Raw genomic sequence first — 25,624 nt, forward strand, 5'->3', positions numbered from 1 at the left:
ACAATCTGGATATTTCCGGAAGCAAGTGGGCCCGGGTGGGAGTGATGGGAGAAATATTTTTCAACAGACGGCACTTGATTCTTGATCTTATCTCCTGGGCCCAAATTTGCTGTCCATCAAGCGCAGTGTAAAACCATCTGCCTATTCAAATCCATCCTACGCGGGGGAGATATCATCGTGCACTTTGTGTTTGTTTGTTTCTAGAAGGTAAAAATAGATTGGCGTTTAGCAGCATTAATCTAAATACTTCACAGTGTGTTAGTAAAATTTCTGCAGTAGGGTTTTCTGAGTCTTGTTAATAACAGAGCTCATGCAGGGCTTAGCTATTAAATCTTAGCTGGGGAGAGAGCATCATTTTTCGGTGTGTGAATAAGAAAGGGCCCGATGCGTATCTCCCTCACACTGGTTTTACAACGGCATCACATCCACCAAAACAGAGTTATGTGGGTGTAAATCTCTCTCTCTCTCTCACACACACACACAAAACACTAGCTACAGCAATTGGGGGCCTCGTTCAAGCTTTGAAATGCATCACTTTGCTGCAGCTTTTTTGGCGAAAGAACTGACAGATGAAATCAAGCAAATTGGCTGTAACCTGAAGCGCAATGCTGCTCGAACAGCGGAGAAAGAAAGCCAGAGAGCCGACACGCAGAGGACATATGGGAAGTTAAAGGAGGATGTCGGCGAGGGCCAGCGGTTTTCAACCTGTGGTCTGCAGATCCTTGGGGGGGGTCCACAGACTATGTCTCGGATTTCTAAAGGGGTTTGCACCTCCATTCAAGAATGTTTAGGGGTCCGCAAAAAAGGTTGAAAACCAGTGGGCTAGGCAAAAAGAGAAACTTCCAGCTGGGACCAAAAGATCACAAAGTCATCCCAAGAAGCTGCCATTTGAGCCAGGTGATGTCACCAGTCACAAGAACTGTAATACTGGATTGAACCCATGATCCATCTAGCCCACTATTCTGTCTCCAGGGGTCTGCACCAACTGTTTAAAGGGAAGGTGCAAAAATCCTGTGGCAGGCAGTTATGGAATAACCTGCTCCCCAGGAAAGTTTCCTCCTGATGCCCCATTCGCCAGATGTTTCAGGCTGAGACCCCCTGAGGGGCTGAGAACTAGACATGATTCTGGGATAAACACACAAGGATCAAATTGTGGTTGCCCTGGGCGTACAAGGAGACCCATGCAGGAGGTAGCTGCACCGCTTCTGAGCTCCTCTCCATGAAATTTCAATCTATGGAAGGCATAATGCCGGCACTCCTGTGTTCCTCAGCTGTACCCCACCCCACCTAGCCCCCACAGCCACAACCCGGACCTATACCACTGTCACCCAGGTTATTCCAAAGGCTTGGGAACCTGAGGAAACATTTTGACCAACCTGGCTTACGCTGAGAGTTTATAAGGAAACCCCAACTGGGCCCCTGGGATTTGGGGTTTCATTTCATACAGCTCCAGCTTCAGGCCATGGCTCTAAAAGGCAGCGAGCCCCCGCCTTCCCCTCCATTAAGGGATAAAACTTCCATTGCAGTGAAAGGAGAGGCACACCCATGGATGAAAAGCAGGCGAGAGAAATAAGCCAGATATTGCGCGCCCCCCTCCTCCCGCTCAGTTATTCAGGAGTGTCCCAAGCTCAGTTCGAGAGCCCCAGAATGCAAGCCAATGCTGCACCAGGCAAGCTGGTGAGAAATAAATAAATAGATAGATAGATAGATAAATAAAGTTCACAGTGATCTGGTCGCCTCTAATGAGAAGCGCTCCAATCTGGCACATTTCACCCGCAGCGAAAGCGTGTTGTGATTTTAAAACAAGCAAAGTGGCTGCATCATCGGGGCTATTAAGGATGTGTTTCTGGAGCGTTTGGGCAGCTGACAAGCAGAATCATCTTTGCATTACCAGGTTTTCCCACCCCCCACATCCACTTCCCCTCCCGTCTGGCGTTTACAATAAAACAACATGTCGTGCTCAAATGTCGGCTTGGTAGCTGGGCTTCTATACGACACGGGCTAGTGGAAGACAAGTCAGACCTTGCAAGGGCAGCTGTAAAGCCGTCAGTCATTCGGGGCCAGCACTTAGCTTGAGGTACAAGGAGCAGAGTATAAAAGAGACACGACATGTTGAGATTTCCAGTCAGTTCCATTTGTTTATTTTTTTAGGTCACCTAAGAAATTTGCCTGGCCGTGTTATAGTTTGTACCGGGAATGAATGAGAAAGAAAGAGAACATTACAGAGACTGGTTAGAAATTAAATCAGTTCACTGAGTAGATGCAGGCATTGGGGTCTGCACTTTGTATTGTCCATCCTATAGGTACTTGGTACGACGGGAATGTGTATCAGTGAGACAGACAGATGGGTGTGTATGGGGACAGATGAAAGACAGATGGGTGGGGGGAGGGGGATAGATAGATCCACTAAGGGACCTTCTCGTCTCGTTTTGCTCCAGTTTTCAGGGCGTTAAACCCATCCAGCTTCCAGTAAGGAAACACATGGCAGCTATTCTTGTAAGATGGGTCTCCCTGTACAGATGTCTTGGCGAGTATTCAGTCCTTCAGGCAACACTAGTTCTTCTGCTCTGCTTACATACAAGCACCATCGTTACCTGCAAAGCACGTACAGTCAATCTTTATCTCGCTATGTGACTGGAGGAGGTTGCACTTTCTTCTAAGGCCAGGAACTCTGACTACAGGATTTTTGAAAGTTGTTAATGGCTATTTTAAATGATAAAACATCCAGGAGTGTGCGAGTGAGGGAAAGCACCCCAAAAAGCCAATGGTCAACTTACTTTTTCTTGGCTTCCTTTCACTCCCCTTCTTCCATCACAACAGCATGGAGAAGGCCCAAATCAACCACTGTACCTCCAGATCCCAAGACCTCAGAAGCTGAGATCTGAACTTTGTGGCTTGCTCCTATTTCCATAAAGTCTCAATCTGAATGCACTTGAACTTTGCACCTTGCATTGAGAACACATGTGTGAGAGGAAAGAAAATGGCCCACCGGCACACAGCAAATTGCAGGAAGTCAGAGCCAGCCTTAAGCATAGGGAACATAAGCACCTTCCTAGGACCCCAGTCTGCAGAGACCGCCAACATCTCTTATCTCCCTCTGACAGCAGGAATAGAGAGTGGAAACCAGGTACCTCCTTGAGTCCATCATCCTACTAGATCTGGGGTTGATGGGAAAAAATATTACAGCTCATTATGTCCCCAGTCACTAAAGCTGGTCGTCAGAATCGCCTCTCTGTTTAAGGAGTCAAATCAATCCCAATTCTACTTACTGCAATAACTCTCAGCACACCATGACTAAACCTAGCAACCAAAGTAGACAGTGGTCTACGAAGCTCCAGCAAACATGGTCGGTCGTCTAGGACTTCACCTGGAATGGTATACTGAACAGTGTGGTTTCCTGTAACTGCAGGTGGGGAACAGGGAAAGAACTTGGAGCGTCTCACTTGACAGCTGTCAGGATGGCAGGAGAGAGATCACTTGATCATTACCTGTTAGGTTCACTCCCTCTGGGGCACCTGGCATTGGCCACTGTCGGCGGACAGGATACTGGGCTAGATGGACCTTTGGTCTGACCCAGTATGGCCCTTCTTATGTTCACTATACTTCAAATTATGCTCCACTTAGATCTTCATTGCAGCAGTGGGGAAAGAACTCAGTTCCTCTTTCTCCAAAAGCACAAGATCCTAGCTCCTTGAGCTAAAGGAACTAGGACACACAGCTAAGCAGTTCTGATTCCATCCAGAAGGGGCACCTATACAAAGTTGCCAGTTCCTTCAAATATCTGTGGCAGATTCCTAATTCCCTGCAGGGCTTATAATTTTGTGTCTCTAGTTTTTGCACATCTGCATGCTTACTGTGAGACTGGTACATTTGTACCAAATATTAAGCCAGCCCATGAATCTGACTTGGTAATGAGGATGAATTAAGCTTTATTTATCATTCCATCTAGCAGACCAAAAGATTAATTTAATATTTTAAAAGGTTGATTTTAAAACTTTATGTCTGGGGACACATTGCCAAGTCTAGTCTAATAGCAGCATCATTAAGTGCAGACTAAAGTCCTTATTTAAATTCACTTTCATCTAGTCCCGTCTATAAAATATGGAGAGATGCATCAAGTAAATCTTAATCCTGAAAAATTTACACCAATATTTTGAACTTCGTTAGCCACAGAATGGCTTCACTGCTTCTCTCCCAGTCATAATAAATATCTCCTCCTTAGACCTTTCAGGGCTTTCCTGCTATAGAATCATGGGCAACCTTCAGAAGTGGCCACTTGTGTGTGGGCTTGACTTAAAACCATTTGGGATTTCAGTGCTACTTAGCAGCACCCGTTTCTATTGGAGTCAATAGGAGCTGTAGCTGCTCAGGGCTTCTGCAAATAAGCCCCAAAGTATCTCAAGCAGAGCTGGTCAGGAAATGGTTTTGGTTCTTGCGGGAAATTTTGAAGATGGATAAAGTTTTAATTTAAACTCTTCTGAAAACTTTTTAGGGTTTGCATTAAAACCCCCCCCAGATTTGCCAAAACCCGAAACATTTAATCTGAAACCTATAAAACGGTTGGGTCAATGTTCACATTTCAGCTGCCAAAAATATAGTTTTGGTTTTCGTTTCCCCCCTCCCCCCGCAGCAGTTCCCCCCACCTTCCGAAAAAAATTCCATTAAAAAAAGAGGTTTGGCAGAAATTTCCAACACACCCCACCCCCCAGCACATCTTCTCTTGAAAAAGTTTTTTCCAACAGTAAATTTTCAACCATCTCTAATCTTAAACAGGGCCCCCCAAATTAGTGAACTCTTGCAAATTGGGCCATAAACACTTCATCTATTAGCTCACCTGGTCGTTAGAGAGATGGCTGATCATATTCCTCCTCCTCCTTTTATCCAGCTGCTAAAGTGCACGAGAACAACAGCTAAAAATACAGTCAGTACGTTCCTCACCTACCTTTCCGTGTGAGTGATTGCTCTCATTGTCAGGGGGATGAATGGGAGGGGATGTGTCCACCAAATACATGTCTAGATTAAGAGTTGAATGTACACTGCTGCAAATGTCTGCAAACCCCTGATGCAAGCTGTCCACCAACAGAATGTTTCTAGCAATCTCCCAAGAGACGGTGGCTTCTACTACAGCCCTTGGGTGATTATTCCAGGGTATAAGACTCTGATCCCATGAACACACACAGGATTCGTTTTAAACAGAGGGGAAACTACTGAATGCATCCGATGAAGTGAACTGTAGCTCACGAAAGCTTATGCTCAAATAAATTTGTTAAGTCTCTAAGGTGCCACAAGTCCTCCTTTTCTTTTTGCGAATGTAGACTAACACGGCTGCTACTCTGAAGCCTGAAAACAATCAATGTGAGAGTTTTTACTGTAGCGTTTTCACACTAACCATAGCACAGGAGCAAGAGCACCACCCTCCTCCAAGTTCTCTCCCCTACTCTTGAAGAAATTCCTCTAGGAAAAAGAGAAGTGTTCATTCTCCCTGATTCGGTCAACCCTTGTCCGTTCTGCTGACCCTGCCAACATGAGGACCAGTTAGTTCCAACAGTCTGGGTTGTTTTTGTGACACGGAGAGCTGTCCGCTTGGAGCCGCGCTGAGTCTGACCAACTCACCCTATAAAGACCACCAGCCAATTTTCAGACAGCAATTAATTTCATCTCCTGCTGCCTTAGATTTAACCGGTGCCCAAGAGGCTAAAAGCTCTGCATTCTATTCCTCTGAACCATCCACTCCCCTTGTGCTTTTACTCCGTGGACAGTATTATAACATAAGCAAAGAGATGAGACTATTGCATGTTTATTACATATCACTACTTAATTCATGATCCAACCAAGATCTAATGAAGTGCCATTTTTACAACAACAACAGGGAACAGATGGTACTGGAAGGTTTATATACTGCTGTAACAGCACTGTTTGTTGACCTTTCCCAGTTACGTTTATTAAGTGCCGTTAAATCTCTTAAGATGGCTTTCGTACCATTGGGGATACACTGACAGCCGACAATCAATCAAAAGCAACCGTTATTTCCAAGTTATGGTCTTGAATATGCAATGTTATGGAAGCATGGACTTGAGGAAAGGACTTCACTTCCTAAAGTCCAGTACTCTGGGGTCAAGAGGTCCATTTAGCCAAGGTATTTTCAAGGTGCATCCCACTCATACGTCTAATATGTACTTCATATTTTTTGTATTTATGTCCTAAATATACTTCCAACCCCTTGTATGTTCCAAAGACGATTTGTAAGCTCAAAACTGAAGTTGTATCCTGAGTTCAACCCAAATAATGCAGAACAGCTAGGTTCAATCCAGATGCGTGCTAGCACTTAAACTGAACTCAGAATCCTGGAAGAAAAGGAGTACATCGAATGCATCCAGTGAAGTGAGCTGAAGTGAGCTGAAATAAATGTGTTCGTCTCTAAGGTGCCACAAGTACTCCTTTTCTTTTTGCAAATACAGACTAACATGGCTGCTACTCTGAAACCTGTCAGAATCCTGGGTTTTCAATCCTGCCCTGACAAATGATCCAAAAGCATGCGATTTAATGTAGCTAGCTGTTTAGCAGTGGAGCCAATTTAAGCATCCTGGGCGGTTCCAATTCTCAGAAACGTGTTATCCCCTTTGAAATGCCAAGAGCCCCATTCCGACACACCAGCAGTAATGCTCTGCTACAGAAAATAGCTCTGCAATGAGAATCGTCCTCAAGTCCTCCCACACCTCTTTCCTGTTCTTCTCTGCACTTCGTGCACAGATCATAGGCCCGCTGTGTTGCTATTACCACCTGATTTTACCTGCTCACAATTTAATCGGTCTCATAACCTAAAATTGTTCGGATTTCCCCTCCGCTGGTTACAATATCAGCCCTTCAGGCTGTCAATTCAGTAAACTGTGAGAAATTTACAAACTCCCTCATTACAGGTCTGTCAAGTAGAACTCCAGTGGAGAAACAGGTGCGTTTGTGTTTCCATTTTAGTCTCACTGGAAAAAAAAAAGATACCCAAGCTTCAGAGTCTCTCCTTCAACACCAGACTTGATAGCGCTCATCAGATCAGCACAGCAGAGGGCTATTTATTGCTTTCGGCCAACATCTGAAATCTGCATTTAAATGGAGCTTCCCTCTCCTTTATGCGATCCAGAGAGAGTTGAATTCAGGAGAGAGAGAGAATGAGGGAGAGGAGGCGAGAAACAATAACCCAGCACAGGGCCTTTGCGTTGCCACTGCTTGAAATGTAGCATCTCTTTTCTCTTTCTTAATAATTGCTTTGTGTGCATTAAACAATGACAAAAAATAGCTATGTAAACAGCTGCCCAAAATTGCCTAGGATGGCAAACAATGGATTCCAGCTCTGTCCTACGTCCCTGGTGGGCCTGCGAAAGATGCGGACTATGAGGGGGGCGGGGGTATGTTAATACTCAAATGCCACATGTCTACCAGACAACTATGGGAAAGTCTTATCTTTGTGCCTAAGTAAACATGGTCCATCTGAGGAAGAATGTTGCCAGGTTACTGGATGCTATTTCCTCCTTTGCACGGGCGGATGCACGCTGTAATCTCCGGTAAAGCAGCTCTCGTTGCACAGAGAGGAGTGGTATCTCTTCCCCAGAAGCCCTAACCGCCTGCCACTGAGACAAGACAGTCACAGGCCACTGTACCTTACGAGGGGTTGGTTTGAGTCGTTCAAAGGTGAACTTCTCCGTGGCACTCAAGAGAAGCTGGATCAGCCCCATTCAGCCTTGCCTGCTCCCGCAGAACCACCACAAAACCCTTTCACAGTTGAAACAGGAAAACATTCAGGCTGTCATTCTGACGGCAGGTGCCTGGAAGATGGGTCTTGTCTCTTCCTCGCTCGCTCCCCCTCCCTTCGCTTCACGGGTGGGAACAAACACTCTAATGAGACAAAGTCCTGGTCTTCCGAGAGAGATCGCCTGCTTTGCAGAATACAGATTTTTGGGGACAAGGCGGTCAGCTGGCTGCACTAGCATGAAACAGCAACAGTCTGTTGGAACCAGAGATGAGTCTGCGAAACAGAAACATTGGCTCAGAGTACTCTGTCTCTTGTAGACGCCAGACATGAAATCTTGGCTCCACTGAAGTCAATGGCAAAACCCATTGATGTCAAGGAAGACAAGGTTCTACCCCAGATGCAAAAAATGCCAAACTGTGGCAAAGCTCCAATTTGGTTTCACAAATCATGTAGCTTGGGAACTGGGAAAACCTGTGTTGGCCCCAGAGACATGTGGGGAGCAGTCCAAAATTGAGGCAGAAGTGTTGGGAGAAGGATAAGTAAATAGCTCAACCTCCCCTGGATGCTTGTGGGTGTAGGATGGTGCGCGGATATATAGGAGGCATATTAAGGCAAGGAATAAGCTGCTGGGACTGTGAGGGGAAGGCACTATCCAAGGCACCCTGATCATGAGCAGAACAGGCCATGAGATCAGACAAGGAGGTCCTCTCCATGTATTCTGAGCAGTCCCAGACTGGATAGTACCATGAATCCACATCTGGAGGGATCCAGTTTAGACCCTGCCATCTACCCTCCTGGTCAGAGACGTCATCCATCCCGATGGTGAATACCTGCGGGCCATCCTGCTGTGGCAACCTCCAAGACAGCATCAGAAAGGTGCCATGAGATCCTGCAAGTTGTAAAAGTCGCAGAGGTGGGGTCTGCGGAGCAGCTGTTTGATAGTTTGAGACCAAAGCCGTTCACAATGAACCCACGTTCCTTGCTCCTTCCTCTGACTCCACCTGAGGTGACTTGCAAACGCTGCCACACAAAAATGAGATTTGGAGACTGAAACCTTTTCTCAGCCGAGGTGCCCCTGCGAGGGGATTAACATGGCAACAGCAAAACTGGGCTGGAACCCTTACAAATCACCAGCCTCTTCGGTCCTGGGCAGAAATAGCAGGAGATAGAATGAAGGGGCCCCAGGCTGCCCACTGCAGGATAGGAGCGAAATCAACAGCCTTGTATCCCGCAGGAAGGAAACCAGAGCCCGGACATACAGAGGATTTCAGAACTGTTCCCCCACAAAATGGGCGAAGTTCTAGGGTGGGAGAGCTGGGTGGTCATTTGATCTGAGTCAATGTGGCTCATCTCTAGCTTTCATTAAAGATAAGAAGGAAATTGTGGATCCATGTTTTGGTATCTTCTGCTGCCCCAAAGCGCAGCGTGGAAGCAGGAGACCGTTCTGCTCTTTAGGGTTGCTTCAGTCCATCATCAATATAGGAACCAACTAGGAAATTCAAATTCAGAACCTGGATCCTCCTTTCCCCCGCCTCTGAAGTCTTGAGGTCTTTGTAGCTGGAATTGTGTTCCTGGGATCTTTTGTTTCAATATTGTCAAGTTGAGCTGGGCTTTAAGAGGAAGTTTTCCTGCCTGTTTCATGGTCTCGGGTGACCACCAGCAGCTGCGGTTGTTACAAGGATAGCACTAAAAACCCCGACAAGACGAGCTAACTAGGCAAGACCAGGAGGAGAGCAAGAGCTTAATGAAGTCAGTGGAGAATTTGAACATGGGGTTGGGGGAGATATAGCTCAACAAACTCCCAAGCCCTTGCCAGACAAAAACCAAGGAAGCAAGAAATAATATTTAAAGATTCTAGGTCTTGTAAAGACAAGCTAGGAGGAGCCTGTCAGGGTTTATAGCAGCAATGATGGACGTGAGAGGCCCGCTGTGTGTTTCAGCTGTTGGATTCTGCATTCGAAAGACAACCAGCAGCAGCTGGGTTTTGCAGAGAGATCACTCACAGCATGATGACGCAGAAAGAGAGACCACTCCAGTGCCCTAAGTGACCCTCCCGCATCCATGACACTTCACCTCACAGACTGCTCAGATTACACTAACTAAGAAGATTCAGCCTGTTAAATCCATCTCCCAAGGAGCGTCCAGATTGCTCCAAATAGTGGTGCTAGTGAACGCCTGCTGAAGGGTGCAGTTTTCAGTTAAGTCTTATAACCAAGACCCTAGTCACACATGCTCACTTAAACAGTCCACAGCGCCTCCCCACCAAAGGCAGGAGATATAAATGTATATGTCCTGGTTTAAATCTAAGATAACTGCATTTTGGTCTCTCTCTCTCTCCCTCCACCCTTCACCTTAGTTCCAGCTGATATCTACACTTCCTTTCCTGAAAAGGCATAAAACATTCCTGAATGGCTACAATGTTTCACCCCAGAGGTGGCTGCGTTTTACTGGTGAAGTATGAGGTTAAGTCTGTAAAATGCTCTGGAACGAAGTGTTGTGACAAGATCAATGCTTCTAATGTTGACACTGCTGTAACTCTCCCAGATTGAGCCTTCAAGATTTAAGAGATTAGGGGCCTGATCCAGCATCAGTGGGTGTCTTTCCATTTACTTCAATGGGTTTTGAATCAGCCCTTAAGTAAGCAGGCAGTGGGGCCCATATCCTTTTTAGCATGTACTGCAAGATCTCTGTATCTGGCCTGTACAGTCATTTTACTCTTTCTTCAACACTTGCTTCCCTCCTTTGAGGGACACTGGGACTTGAATATTACTAAACAGCATCCTTGCTGAGTTGTTTCAGATTGGCAGTCACCAATGCATTGCAGAGGCTGCACGGCTTGAATTGAGAGACCGGTGTGCAGAGGTGCTAGACTCATATTTCCAAGCTTGCCACAGCTAATCGATTAATTGCATATATAGGGAGAGCAAATAGCCTCAGACATATCTGCAATATCAAGGTGAGAAGAGGAAAAGAATAGGAAAAATTTCGTGCTTTCTCCAATGGGGAAAGCTTCTGGATATTCACCACCTAGTCATAACAGCTGAAGGACCTAACACAGATTGGGGCCTCATTGTGCTAGGTGCTGTACATATGCATAGTTAAAGACAGTCCCTGTCCTGAATAAGCAGATAAGGGATGTGTGAAAGGATTATCGTCTCCGTAACATAGAGGGGGAAACCGAGGCACAAGGAGGCTAAGTGATTTGCCCAAGATCACAAAGGATGTGTGTGGCAGAGCCAGTAATTGAACCAAAGAAGTCTCCTGATCCCCTGTCCAGCATCTTACTGACAAGACCATGCTTCCTTTTTGGTTATTAACAACACTACCACTATTACTTAATACTTATGAAGCACCTTCCACCCACAGACCTTAAAGTGCTTTCCAAAATGGGGGGCGGGGGGATGGAGATGAGCTTTATTAGCCCCATTTTACAGATGGCAAAACAGAGGCACAGGGAGGTGAACTGATAACATTTGCAGATGACACCTAAACTGGTCAATGATTCAGAGCAATCTAGATCGCTTGGTAAACTGGGCAAAAGCAAACAATATGCATTCTAAATACGGCTAAATGTAAACGTAAACTTCTCGGAACAAAGAATGCTGGCCACACTTACGGGATGGGGGACTCTATCCTGGGAAGCAGTGAGTCTGAAACAGAATTGGGGGTCATGGTGGATAATCAGCAGAACATGAACTCCCAGTGTCACGCTGTGGCCAAGACAGCTAATATAACCCTGGGATGTATGAAGAGGGTAATTTTGAGTAGGAGTCAAGAGGTTATTTTGCCTTTGTATTTGGCACTGGTGCAATCACTGCAGGAATACTGTGTTTGGTTCTGGTGCCCACAATTCAAGAAGGCTGTAGATAAATTGGAGAAGGTTCTGAGAAGATCCACAAGAATGATTAAAGGATTAGAAAACTTGACATATAATGATAGACTCAAGGAGCACAACCTATTTAGTTTAACAGAGGTTAAGGAGTGACTTGATTACAGTCTATATGGGGGACAAACATTTAATATTGGGCTCTTTAATCTAGCCGAGAAAGGTAGAACACGATCCAATGGCTGAAAGTTGAAGCTTGACCAATTCCAGTGGGAAATAAGGCATAAAACGTTAAGAGTCAGAGTAAGTAATCACTGAAACAATTTGCCAAGAGTCCCAGTGGATTCTCCGTTAGTGACACTTTTAAAATCAGGATTGGAAGTTGTTCTAAAAGATCTGCTCTGGGAATTATTTTGGTGCAGGTCTCTGGCCTGTGTTATACAGGAGGTCAGACTACATGATCACAATGGTCCATTCTGGCCTAGGAATCTATGACCCATCCAAGGTCACCCAGTGAGTCAGCAGCGGAGCAAGGAAATGAATGCACGGATGATGTGCTTGCACAGCACCATACTGAACACAAATAAAGAATCAGCCCCTGCACTCAGGAATTTATGGTTTAATTCAGACACAGGCAATGCACTTCAGAAACAGCCCGGTCTCTCAGTGGTGAAGATGACTTTGATGGATTGTAATAGGAAAGCCTCCAGGAGACAGGTGTTTTAGGGAGAGAGTTGAATGTGCAGCTGCCAGGTGGCTGAGCACCACTCAACTGTCTAGGCAGAGGTTGCTTGGTGCAAGAGAAAAGAGAGGGAGTTTTAAGAGTAGGAGGTGATTATGAAAGCATGGAAGAATGATAACGAGGGAGTTCATTTCAGGACAGTGAAGGGGAGCAGAAAAACATGAGAGAAGAGGTGGCAGGTAACCCACCGCCCACTTCACCCACATCACAATAGCCCCAGACATATTAATTAAACTGCACAAAGGTGCTTTATTGAATTTGGAACAGTGAGACAGAGCGCTGGCTGATGCACCTCAGGATCGCTTTCATCTCTTTGCTTTGCAATCGGAAAAAACAACGGTCCCCGCTGAGCTACATCAAAATGAGATGCTAAAAAGTTGCTCCACCAGTGGTGGAAACCTTTCAGATCCAATTTCCCTCAGTCTGTTCATCCTTTCCTTTTTACCTAGCCCCCAGGAATTTAACAGATTGTTTTAACATCTTACTCCCGTCTCTCTGGTGTGCGGTGTTAATTGAGTTTTTGCTAACTATTCTCTGCTCCCACAGGAGAAACAAGTCAGGGATCCTTTCCTCTGGACCCTTTTAAAATGGTTTCATTCCCTTGCAACCCTCTTAGTTGCAAAAGGGCTTGTTGCACCTGTCCCAGTTTCTGTGTCTGTTTGCTGCTTACAGAGAGAGTGACCCTGCATTAATGGGGGAGAATTAGGCTCTCTGTTACTTTTTCAAACTGATGCAAGGGATGCAAAGCGCAGCTTCCATTCGACCCCAGATTAGCACTTGTTCCATTTCTTTTTAGCCCCTCTCAGCCACAGAAAGACTGCTCTGAGCTCGCTCCGTAGAGTTGCTGCACTCACGTTACCACCCTTGTCTCAGTTTGGGATCCACAGAGGTAATATGTGCGCACACTTTTATTTGTGCACCGGTCCCGGGACACCTCTAATTGGTCCATGCGTCTTCTACAGTGCCTAGGGAAACTGAGACTCTCTATGGCTTTGAGAATACACAATGCGTGGGAAGTGCAGTGAAAAACAAAAAGGGGTAACAAGCATGTGTGAGAGAGAATACGTGCACCCAATTATACATCATCGGGAGATGGTCAGACAGGCAGGCAGAGAAGACTGCACTAATAATCCCTTCTATGAGGCACCCACCTGTCATTTTTACAATACTTGGCAATGTTACAGTGCCTTCCATCCAAGGATCTCACTGCAGTTTACAGTCAATACACGAAGCCTCACAACAATCTTGTGAGAACATAAGAACAGCCAGACTGGGTCAGACCAGTGGTCCATCTAGCTCAGTATCCTGTCTTCTGACAGTGGCCAAGAGCATTATCTCCGTTTTAGAGATGGGTTAACTAAGCACATCAAGGTTTAGGCTAAAATTGTCAAGAGTAGCCACCTAACTTGAGCCATCTCTGGCCAGTTGCACGGAGCTGACTACCTACTACGCCAGATGAAGTCAAGGGAAGCCTCTGGTGCTCAACTGTTCTCAGAAATCAGGCCCTAAGTGTCTCAGTTGGGTACCCAAAATACATGGTCACTTCTGATAATTTGAGCTAAATGACTCACACAAGATCACATAGCGGAGATTAGATCCCAAATTTCCTGATACCCAGTCCTGAGCCTTAACCACAAAACACAACAACACATCTTAGGCACCTACATGGTTTACTCCTGGGGGAATTCTGCACCACTGCGCATGCACAGAATTCACGTCCCCCGCAGATTTCTTTGCTTCCCCAGCAGAAAAATGACTTTCTGACAGGGAAGCAAAGGGAAGCTGCAAGAGCAGTCATGTGCTACTCTTTAGCAGAGCAGGTTCATCATTTCAAACACCCAGAGCAGCTGGTGGAGAGGTAAATCACTGTAGGGCTGGGGATACCCCAGCCAGTGACTCCTACCCTGAGCCAGCTGCTAGTCTTGGATGGGCTGGAGGTAGGAGTGGACAGGACTGCCCCTTCCCCAGCAAGGAGTGGCTGAGTGTCACACCCACCCCCAGAAACCTCCCTCCAGTTACGGGAAGCTCAGCATCCTCCCCCGCTTCCTCCCCCCTTTGCTCCTCAGCTGTGGGGGGACAGGTCACTGTACAGGGAGCTGCTCCACATCCACCCAACCCCCATCCATCCGGACCTCCCATACCCAGACACCCCCGCCAAGCCTCACCCCGTACATCCCGAACCCCATCCCACTGAACCTCAATCCCTGCATCTGGATCCCCCCTGCACCCAGACCCCCTGAATCTGGACCCCCACCCCTTCACCCAGACCACCCCCACTGAGCTCCCTGCATTCAAACCCTCACTCTGATGCCCCACACCCTGCACCACCCCGAGCCTCCACAGCCAGACCCCGTCACTGACCTCCAGCTAGCTGCACCCAAACCCCCACCCCACCAAGTCCCACTCTCCCAGCACCCAGACCCCTCCGCTGAGCCTCAACCACCTTCACCTCGAAGCCCCTGCACCTGGAGCCCCCCCCCCCACGAGCCTCTGTGCATCCAGATCCCTCCATACCTAGACCCCCCCAGTGAGCTGCCTGCACACAGATTGTCCCACACAGAATCGTCTCACCCCACATCTGGATCCCTCCACACTGAGCCCCTCCACACTTGGATCATGCCTGGGTGAGCCTGCCTGCCCCACACCTGGTGCACCTGGCACAGAGGGGCAGGGCCTCAGCGTGTTTTTGGGACAGGCCCAGGCCTTGTGCTGTGTCAGGGTCGGGTGCAGCCTTGCCACCGAGTCCATGTTCTGGAGAGGTTGCGGGGAGGGGGCTACAGGATGAGCACCCACCTTCATGCAGCCAGTGGCCTGTATTCCCCACTGCCATGCTGGAGCTTCTGCATTTATTTACTGACAAGTAAAACTTGCAGAATTTTAAAATATTGTGTGCAGAATTTCTAATTTTTTGGTGCTGAATGCCCTCAGGAGAAATGGTTCCCATCATTGTAATATCTGAGTAACTCAAAGGCTTTAATGTATTTATCCTCATGATATCCCTGTGAGGCAGTGCAGTGCTTTTATCACCCTTGTCCAGGTGGGGAACTGAGGCCCAGAGAAACTAAGTGACTTACCTAAGATCACACAGTAAATCTGTAGCAGAGCAGGGAACTGAACCCAGATCTCCCATGTTACAAGCTTGTGCTCTAACCACTGGCAAACATCCTTCTTAAGACTACCCTGAGGTTTCCAGTACAATGTCGTTCACTTTGCTACACAAACAATTTTTGTCGGACCCTTGGGTGGGCACTTCATATTGATTCTGCTGGATCTATCTGAGAGAGAAAAGAGGGAAAGCGTGAGAGAAAGAGGTTTAAAGATGATGAACAGAAACAGGGAAAAAATGGAAAAGAACCCAAGAGGCAGGAAAAATAAATTGTATAAAGTAAATTAAAAACCACAGTGGAAAGTGTTAGTGAAGAAGATGAAAGAAACACAAAGAAACATAACTCAGGAGACTGAACAACTCAAGAATTAAGCGTGAGAGAGGTGTCAGAAGATAACCAGGCTGTAAGGTGGAACAGAATGGTGGGATTAGACTGGAACTGAGACCTACTCCAGTTCATGAATGAGAAATAACAAAACCAGTCAGACTTGTCTTGTAAAGCAGAGGTTGAGTGGAGGTTCTCATAAGTGAATTACATCCCCTGTAGTTTATGACGATGCTTCTTAGAGAGGATATTGAATTAGTTACATTAATCCATCGAGGAACCAGATCAGGTTCACAATGATAAGCTTAAAGAATAGAGTTATCCAAAGGCTGCCGTTTATGTTATAAAAAAGCCAACATTTGAGCTGATTAGTTAAATCAAGTTGTGGTTCAGATAGTTAAATCCCGCTTGCTTTTGCCCACCTTCATGAGAACACCGAGGGCAGCCACAGACGCCCAGGGTTTGCGAGCCTGAGCACAAACGAAAAGGGAACCTTGGAAAGCCGGGAGAAGGATCTGGCTCAGCTTGTATTCCAGAAGGTGGCACAGGCCTCTCACCGGGGGATTGCTCTTGATGCTGTCGGACAAAAAGCTCGGTTTGCTGGCAGCTGTCGATGTTGTACTTCACCCAGCTTTCAGCAGCTATGACGGCATCAAAAGCGACACTAACAAAGGCTTGAAGACCAGTGCGCTACACCAGCTGCATTTACTGATTCAACTCCTTTGATTACTCCAGCCCCCAAAAATGGCCTGGAAAAATGAAGTGCTTTATCATCCTTCCATCCTCTGTGTAAATGGTGACTCTGAACCTTACGCTCCAGGAGGGCAATAGGTGGCATTACAAATACTCTGACCTAGCACCCCTTCCTTCCTTGCATTCACCTACAGGGTTCATCTACACTGCAGCTGGGGGGGTCATTTCCAGCTCAGCCAAACGTACAGGCGCTAGCTTCAGCTGAGCTAGCGGACTAAAAATACCAGTGTAGCCACAGCAGTGCAGGCTAGCCACTCAACGACTCTCCCGAGGCTCTCAGACAGTTTGTGCTCAGGCGGCGAGCCTCGGTTGCCGCCTGCACCACAGTAGCTGTACGGTTATTTTTAGTGCACTAGCTCAATCCAAGCTAGCACGGGTACGTCTACCCAAGCTGGAAATGACACACCCAGCTGCAGCACAGACGTCCCCACCGTTCTGACCGGGAAGTAGAGTCAACTTAGACTGCGATTCTGACAAGCATCCCTGCTCAGAGCAGCACGTCAGCACATGAAGTCAGTGGGAGAAATCCTGGCTCCTCTGAAAACCATGGCAAATATTTTGTACCATGGTACCTAAACACCTGCTTAAAGCTGTGCTGTCCCGAATAGAGATGGACTTAGGTACGTGCTTAAGTGCCTTCCTGAGTCAAGGCCTTACAAACAACAAAAATATCTTTTGACAGGTGCTCCCTTCTCTTTCTGATTTCCCAGCTTCTCCCTAGTCTAGAGGTTTTACACAGCTCTGGTGTTCCTGCCTCCAGCTGAATAACCTACTTAGGGGAGACTAAAGCTTGTTTAAACTGATCTGTCAGACCTGTTAATTCAAGGTCTGTTTACAAACTCAATTGTTATCTAGAGCAGATCAAGTTATTTGTTGTGGATCAATTACAATACGTTTTTTGGTCCTGTCCTCCCTCCCCACCCCCATACACTTGTGAACCATTTGCAATTCTTTCCCGATTCCTGAGAAAGTATTTGTCAAATATTTGTGGAGTGCTTCATGCAAACAGATTTCCACCTTTGGGACACACTTGCAAACCATCCATCTTGATTATAAACTACCAGATATTAGTGATGCAGCGGGATTAAGTCACACGGTATAGATCAGTATTTCTCAACCCGCAGCCCGCGGGCTGCTTGCGGCCCAATCAACACACAGCTGTGGCCCATGTGACATCCTCAGGGCCATACAGGCAGTATATACATTGTGTGGACACAGCCCATATAAAACAGAGAGAGCTGCATATGAGACCCATAATGGTAAATACGCTGAGAACAACTGGTATAGATTCAGCCCCAAGAGATGTGCATTCTAGGAGATGGAAGGAGAGCTATCTACTGAGACTGGAAGCTGATGTTGTAATTCCAGCTTTTTTATTATTCATAAACTCCCCAGGGAGCGAAATAAGGGCACCGCAAAAGGCAGTGGGAGTTTTGACTTCAGAGGGAGCAGGATTGGGCCAGGAGTCCCTACTGAACTCATCAAACTTCCTCAGCAAAGTCTCCTAGGAATATTATTGACTCCTTTCTCATCCTTCTCTATTCTTTCTTTCTTTTTTTTCCTCTCTGTTCTTTTAACGCAATCTTATCAGGTTGGGAACTGAATAATAATAATAAAAATAATAAACCTTGTTTACGACTGGCTGCGGAATTGGATGCAGTTTCCTTTCATCCATTTGCCATCCAAGAAATTGCCTTTTAAGTGGATAACGATAATTGCGAGGGTCCAGTTATTAGCTTGAAACCTCACATTTTGATATAGCCAATACTGTTCTGTTATATAAATAACAGTTATTACTGTAAAGTGATTTTTTTCCCCTTTGCACTTCCAAAGGATTCCTGCAGGAGATGGCAAAGAAAATGGAATCCATTAATACTACACTTAGGCCCTGTTGCTTTTACACTTTAACTCCCATCATTAATCTTCTAATGTGTCTTTAAACAAATGTCATTTATTCCACCATTCCTTGCCTACAGTTCTCCTCCTGCCTTCCAAGTCTCCCCGCCCTGCATCCTTTCCGGCGAAGTGGGAGCTCTTTACCTTCTGACTCATCAGCCAACGCTGTGTTCCTGCCAGACAGGGAAGGAGCACTTCTGGTCTTTTCCAGGCTGTTTGCTGGTGATTAAAAAAGCACCCACAAATGGGAAACACACGAGTGGGAGTTGTGAAATCAGTGTTTCCATGCTCTGCGTAATGGGGGTGGGGGGCAAGAGACACAGGAAGCCTCTGCTTAGAGATGTTCTCTTATAATAATCACAGGGTGAAATTCACTTAAGTAGAGCTCACACTACCTCTCATCACTGAGCGAATTTCACCTCCAGTGCACAGCGTCTTCTTCCTACAAGCACAACCACCAGTTATCTGACATGGTTACAGCAACCCGGGGTGAGCTGTACCCACACAGCTGCTCCTTTCACAAGACAATCACGTGTCAGTGAGTTCTGGGAAAATCTGGGTCACTGGCTAAGGTATTTATGTGGCCCGCATCAAAGTATACCTGAGCACCTCACAATGCGTAATGTGCATATCCTCACAACACCCTTTGAGTTAGGCTATTGCACCCATTTTACAGACGGGGAATAGGGTGGAGAAACTGATCATCTGTGGAGGAGCAGGGAATTGAACCTGAGTCGCAGGCTAGTGCCCTAACCACTGGACCATTCTGCCACAACAAGGGATAGAATGCCAGAGCACACGGGGCAATGTACTCTGCAACATCTTACTGTACAGATACAAGGACTGGCCAGGTCACTTACAGACATACCAGTAGGTGGTCCCATCTACACTGCAGACTCACCAGACCAGTATGCTAAGCCAGTTATAAGAGGACAACAATCTGCAAACCTCAGCTCCTAACAAGGACAAAACACTTAGTTGACATAGTGACTATTAACCACGCGGCAAATGGACATAAAACTACAGTTGAAGCCAACCTTTGTGCTTACAAGCTCGTTTTTGAGCATAGCCTAGACAGGGCCATGCATGGCTTGACATTGGGCTTGGCCAAAAAACAATTCCATTTCATGAAAAATGTCAAGGTTTTGATATTTGTTTTTGTTCTGATGCGGAATGAAAACGAGACCTGTCAAAATGTTTTGCACAAAACAAAATGATGAGAGAGACCAACCCACCTCAGAAAAGCCAATAACCCACTGGTTAAGGCACTGACCTAACACATGGGAGATCTAGGTGCCAGTCCCTACTCCAAATCAGGCAGAGCAGGGGCCCAAGTAAGTGCCCTAGCTATTGTAGTCACAGTGTACACAACCAGAGTTAGAAACAAAAACAAATACTTTTCCTGAAAGGTTGCAACATAACACTACTATATTTCTAAAACTCCACAATCTAACATACAACAAATACAGAGTGAGACAAAGCAGGCTGCTCCTTGAGGCAAAACTCACCCCACCTCACTCAACACTGGCTCTTTTGCAAACTGGCTGCTGATCACACGGTTACCTACAGAACCCTCTCGCCTGCAGGCAGGACCCTTTAAAAGTTGAAGTGATCGCTTGTAATTTTAAAACACTTTTCAGTACACCTCACTAAACACCAGGCTGTTCTGGGGTGGGTGAGACTCTTTTTCTCCCCTTGAACCCGACAGATTTTTTGACAAGTTTCAGCAAAACTTGGTTTTGACAAAATGGTATTTTACAATGGAAAAAAGTTCCATCAGAAATTTTCGACCTGCTCTACTTGAGGTGCTGGCTACCCAGGAGATCATCTTCTTCAGCTGACCCAAGATACCAACCTGGTAGTGAGTCCCTCAAGCTAGTAGTCCCTGGGTTCTGAGGGCAGGATGTCCTCAGCAGGGGGCCCTTGACTCTGAAATTCACCAGCGTTGTAGCAGGTAACTAAGCCTCCACACCCCATCGTGTGAGGGCTCTCTAGGCCAGCATGGACCTTTCTTTACCTTCTTTGACACCACTCTGGGTGGAGACCTGGGTCCCACTGGGGCTACATCTTTGGGACATTGGTGACATCTGGACTGACCTATTTTCTCTTCCTTCCCAAAGGGTAAGGATATTCCCACCTACCCTTGGATCATACAACCGAGCCTCTCCCTTCAGCATCACATGCCTTATCCAAATATTGCAAGCGTTAGAGGAGGCCTTGAGAAGTCTTCCAGTGTGAATCAGCTGAAAGAAGCCTCTGCTCTTAGGCTGGTTAGGTAAACTTCACATCTTGCTAGTCAGGTGACTTTCTCCTCTCCAGGAAGCCTTTCCGCATAGGGGAGGGAGGAGGGAGGAATAAATAAAACCTTTCAGTGATTTCCTCAGTGAGACTGGAGAAAAATTCCCAGGGCTCAAGAACACACGGAACATCATAGCCGATAAAGCAGACACTAATGTGCATCACACTGAGTCTACCCACTTTTAGGAGAAGGTGGAGGTTCCATCCCTTCACTTAGGTATTTGCTTAAGGAGAGGGGTGAGCATGGGAAGGGCTGGGCCCCTGAACAGAGGTGAAATTCATCTTGTATTCTGACTGTTTTCCAGTAGAAACAGCCACCCTGATTCTGATCTTGCCAGGCACTGTTGTAACTCCACTGATTTCAACGGAGGCACCCCCAATTTCCACCAGTGCAAACGAGAGCAGAATTTGACCCCTTATATTCCTGGCAGTTTCTAGTGATTAGTGCAGATGTACCTTCTCTGATCCCAATAAAAGAACTGGTTCGTCTCAGCGTCAGGCTGCCAGTTAGATGAAGAGCAAATGATCCAGAGGTTTGGTGTTTTTTTTTTTTAATCTGGGTTCAGTGAAGGGCAATTTAGCTCTAAATAAGCTCTGTTTACTACCATTGCATAAACTGCCTACTGTTGGCAATTAAGCCTCAGCAAAGGCCAGTACGTTTGAGCGCTTTCCAAACGGGCACGTCATTTAATTTTGGTAGAGTGGCTCCAAATGAGGCATCCATCTTAAACTGGCAGTCGGGGACTGGCAGCCAGGACCTGTGGATTCTATCCCCAGCTCTGTCATTGATTAGCTGCACTGGGAAAGTCATTTAAGCAATCTGTGCCTCAGTTTGCCCATTGTATAACTGGTTCCCAATTTCTCTGAGGGATCAAAAGGCTTAATTAATGCTTGTTAAGTGCCACATGACCCTCAGATGGAAGGCTTTATACAAAATCTTATTGTTATGAAATGGCAGCAGGAAGCCACCTTGAAACAAAGTAGCACCCACTAATTCTGAACCGACTGTCGGCACAAACCATCCAGCCAACAGCTGTATCCAATGTGCATCAATGGTCATCGTCCAAAGAAAACAGGCAGCAGGGAATGAATGTGAAACGGCAACAGACACTTACCTTGGAACAGGAATCCAGGACCTGTGCAGAAAGGCAGCAGGTGCCCATATTGGCAGTGGGTTTCCAGCAAGTGCCCGATGCGAAAAGCCGCACGTTACCAATTGGAATTGTTCAGATAGTTGCTTTTAAGTGTATTTAGTGCTGGGAAAAGATGACAAATCATCATCCGGGAGGATGAACTCCTCTCCTGAATCCACCGAGCGGGAGCAGTGGCCGGGCAAGCCCATCCTGCTATTCTGCTCCCTGCCCATGTGTCTGAGCCCAGACCTGAAGAGGGCACTAGAGCTGAAGAGATTGGATCAGTCAAACGTGGGATTCCCTGCCAAAGCTGACAACGAAAGGGGCCTATTGAGACCCTCTGCGATATTTTAGGTGGACACCAGCCCACCAGAAACCGCACTGACACCACATTTCCTGCCAAATCACAGTATCTTGTTTAGAAGCGAGCTGTCAGTAAGTTCCACAGAGGAAGAGGCATTAGGTTCATAAAGCTTCTGGGCATCACAGCCAAGGGAGTACATAATGGAGTCTGGACCTTTTCTCCAAGTGCGGCTCCTCCCCTAGTACTACTAGGCAGTCTCCTTTCTCTTGGGTTGACCCATCAGTTCTAGTTTCTGTACTGCCCCCTCATGTGTGGTCACTAGGGAATGCCCGTGTCTTCTTCACAGGTAATTTCCTCCAGCCCAACACTTACCGCTTTGGAGATGCCTATGCCGTACCCACAATGTGCTAAATGCTGTCCACACATATATTGTAGGAAGACAACCTACTCATTCTCTAATTCTCTTGCATTCCTACAAAATTTCCATCACACACACACACACCACCTTGGCCACAGACGTCCTGTGGCCTTAATCTCTCTGTTCCTCAATTCCCTATCTGTAAAACAGGGACAGCATTTCCTTTCTTAGATCTTTTGTCTTTTTTTTTCCCCCTATTTAGATTGTAAGCACTTTGGGTCAGTCATAATCTCTAACTGTATGTTTGTATGGTGCCTAGCACAAAGTGGTCTCTAGGCACATCTATTTCTCTCTCTCTCACACACACACAACCATTTAAACCAGACGGATAAATTGAGGGGATTATGTCAGGTTACAAAATTGCTTTAAGCAGCACGGGCTAATGGCTGGAGCAGGGGACTAGGAGCCAGGTTTCTGGGTTGTATTACCTACTCTGCCTCTGAACTTGGGTAAGTCGAGTCGTTTCTCTGTGCACCTGTCAATTAGGGATAAAAATATTTAACCACTCCCCACCCACCCGTCCTGCAAAGTACTGCCATCATTATCCTGGGGGTTCACACACAAACATGTTAAAGCTTTGGATTCAAGGGCTGCCTGCCTTAGCACGTGTTTCTCCATACAGCTGGAGATCATTGCTTCTGTGGCTGTCTCCCATGAAGCCATTCGCCTCTCCCACGCTAAAGCCAGGAATTAGCTCTCAGAGGACATTCTGCGCTTCAATTGCCTTTTTTCCCCCCTGGCCGGGAAAGCAGGCAGCCTGCAGGAAGCAGGTGGCTCTTTGCCATTGTGGGCTCTTTAGTTGGATGAGTCACTGATTTGTAATCTTCTCCCCAGCTCCTGCTGCTCTGATAGCGGAACAGATACCATTAGAGATTCTTGGATTGTAGAGATGATATCTTCTCATCCTTGCTCTTCGGAATCTTAACTATATGTTCCTGGCTACAAATATGCCAGGTCCACTCTTTGGCTTTCTGCAGGGGTCTCCTCTAAGCTGCCCTGCTCCCTCAAAACTCAGCTCGCCTATCCCAAAAGCACTTGGCAGTGTTTGTCGTGTTCCTGATTAAACATCTATTGAGGAGTCTGAATCAGTGAGACCAACCAGGGAAAGCTAACTGGTGCCAAATGAGCCCTGATACCTTTCCAACTTACAAATAAGAAGCATTTTTGAGGGAGGGTGGGAGCAGGCTGTGTGGGTGTGTTAAAGCCATCAGTGAGCCTCGGGAACACATATCACACATGCTATACATTGAAACATACTTCGTGTAGCAAAACCTGCATTAACAACATTCTTGCATGTGCAACACCCTCTGCTAAGCAACCACTTCAGAACATCCAAAACTGGCTTGCAGTACAATTGAGTATGACCACTAGCATCATTTCTACTAGGAGTGACTTTTTGCTCATCCCTTAGGTGGGCAACTTTGAAGACTGGGTCATTTTTGCATGAAAAAGGTCATTTGAAAATCAGTTCATTTTGGGCATGAAAAACCCTGAAGGTTTGGAAACGTACCCAAAATCAGGTAGCATCAAAGCCAGGAAGATTTTCATATGCAAACAAGCAAAATGGGTGGACTCCTCAAAGACCTGCAAAAGTGTCACATTAGACTGGAGAAAAACCCCATGGGAGAGGAAATATCTTTTACTGACCCAACTTCCACCAGTGGAAGAGAGAAGCTTTTGAACAACACAGGAGTCTTCTTCAGGTCTCTGACTGGAAGCTGCGTGGGAGGCAGGGACTCTTTTGTTCAGCGTTTGTACAGTACCTGGCTTGATGGGGTCTTGCTCCACAACTAGGACTCCTAGATGCTACTCTAATACAGAATAATAATAATGATTCCCCCCATTATGAAAAATAGAATTTTTGGATTTGTAAAACGGGCTGGAATGAAATGACGACATTTTTGGTCAACCTATCGTCTAATAAGAATCCAATCCCTCACCTCCCTGTTAACACATATGCACCATTTTATTCTAAGCAGGAATTTTGTCCTGCCATCCATCCACCCACCCGATTCTAAGATACACAACAAGGTCTGTGACAACCCTCCCTCCTTCTAGGGCTGCAAGTCCAGTGTCTGCTTTGTGCTCCAGAGGTGTGTGGGGAAAATTTGGACTTTTCCCCTCAATGCATGCGGTCACTTTTTCTTATTACATTTTCTAATCTTTAAAAGACAAATTGCAAGAATGAATTAAGAAAACTCCACTGTGTTCAGTCTCAGCCACACACCCTGTGCCGGACCACTCCTCTCTGGCTAGCCCTCTTAGGATATGTCCATACTGCGTTAAACACCCACGGCTGTCCCGTGTCAGCTGACTCAGACTTGGACTATGGGACTGTTTAATTGCGGGGCAGACATTTGCGCTCGGACTTGCAGGGTCTCTGAGCTCAAACATCTATACTGCAATCAAACAGCCTCGTAGCTTGAGCCCCACAAGTGTGAGCCAGCTGACACAGGCCAGCCTCAATGTAGACATACCCTGAGAAACCCACTATACACACTGGTGAAGATAGCTTGCAAAAGACACCATCCCCCTCCATTCATGGACTACTCCTCATTTCTCATGCAAAGATCTTGGCTCATGAGGACCTATAAAGAACCTGTCTCTGCGACAAACTCAACATCAGACCAGACCATCCTGTCGTTCCATTTTACAAGGATCAACAGATTCTCTGACTTGGCAGGGAATAAATAGAATACCTGGCCCGAAAAGGTTGCTGATGCCTATTTGCTTGGTATTTTGGGTCCCAATTAAATCAATTAGTGTACACATAGAACACTAATATTGGAGATGCAGAGGATGTTTTATTATCTACGCAGAAAATCAGATGGTCACTGGAGACACAGTAATTACCACTGTCACTGTAGCTAGGCATGTTTGGGCCAGTTCCAGGGGCAACAGCAGCGTTTACCTGTTTGGAGTGCCGCCATTGCCATCTGGGCAAGGCTGGGTTCACTGCCTGGCTGGCATTGATGGAATAAACACTGCAATTGCCATTTATTGGTAGCGACCTTCCAGGTACAGTATAAAAGGGGACCAGAGTGACACAAAACGCCTTTAGTGCCTAATCGATCGCCCA

General features: G+C 46.4%; 1 protein-coding gene across 5 annotated transcripts in view; it reads right to left on the reverse strand.

Annotated features, from left to right (window-relative positions):
* The window catches only part of GRIK4 (glutamate ionotropic receptor kainate type subunit 4), a 304,116-nt gene that overhangs the window by 124,054 nt on the left and 154,438 nt on the right, over positions 1–25,624 (reverse strand). The gene's annotated exons all lie outside the window — the stretch shown is intronic.

The sequence above is a fragment of the Chelonia mydas genome, chromosome 22 (genome assembly GCF_015237465.2).
Source record: "Chelonia mydas isolate rCheMyd1 chromosome 22, rCheMyd1.pri.v2, whole genome shotgun sequence".
NCBI lineage: Eukaryota > Metazoa > Chordata > Testudines > Cheloniidae > Chelonia > Chelonia mydas.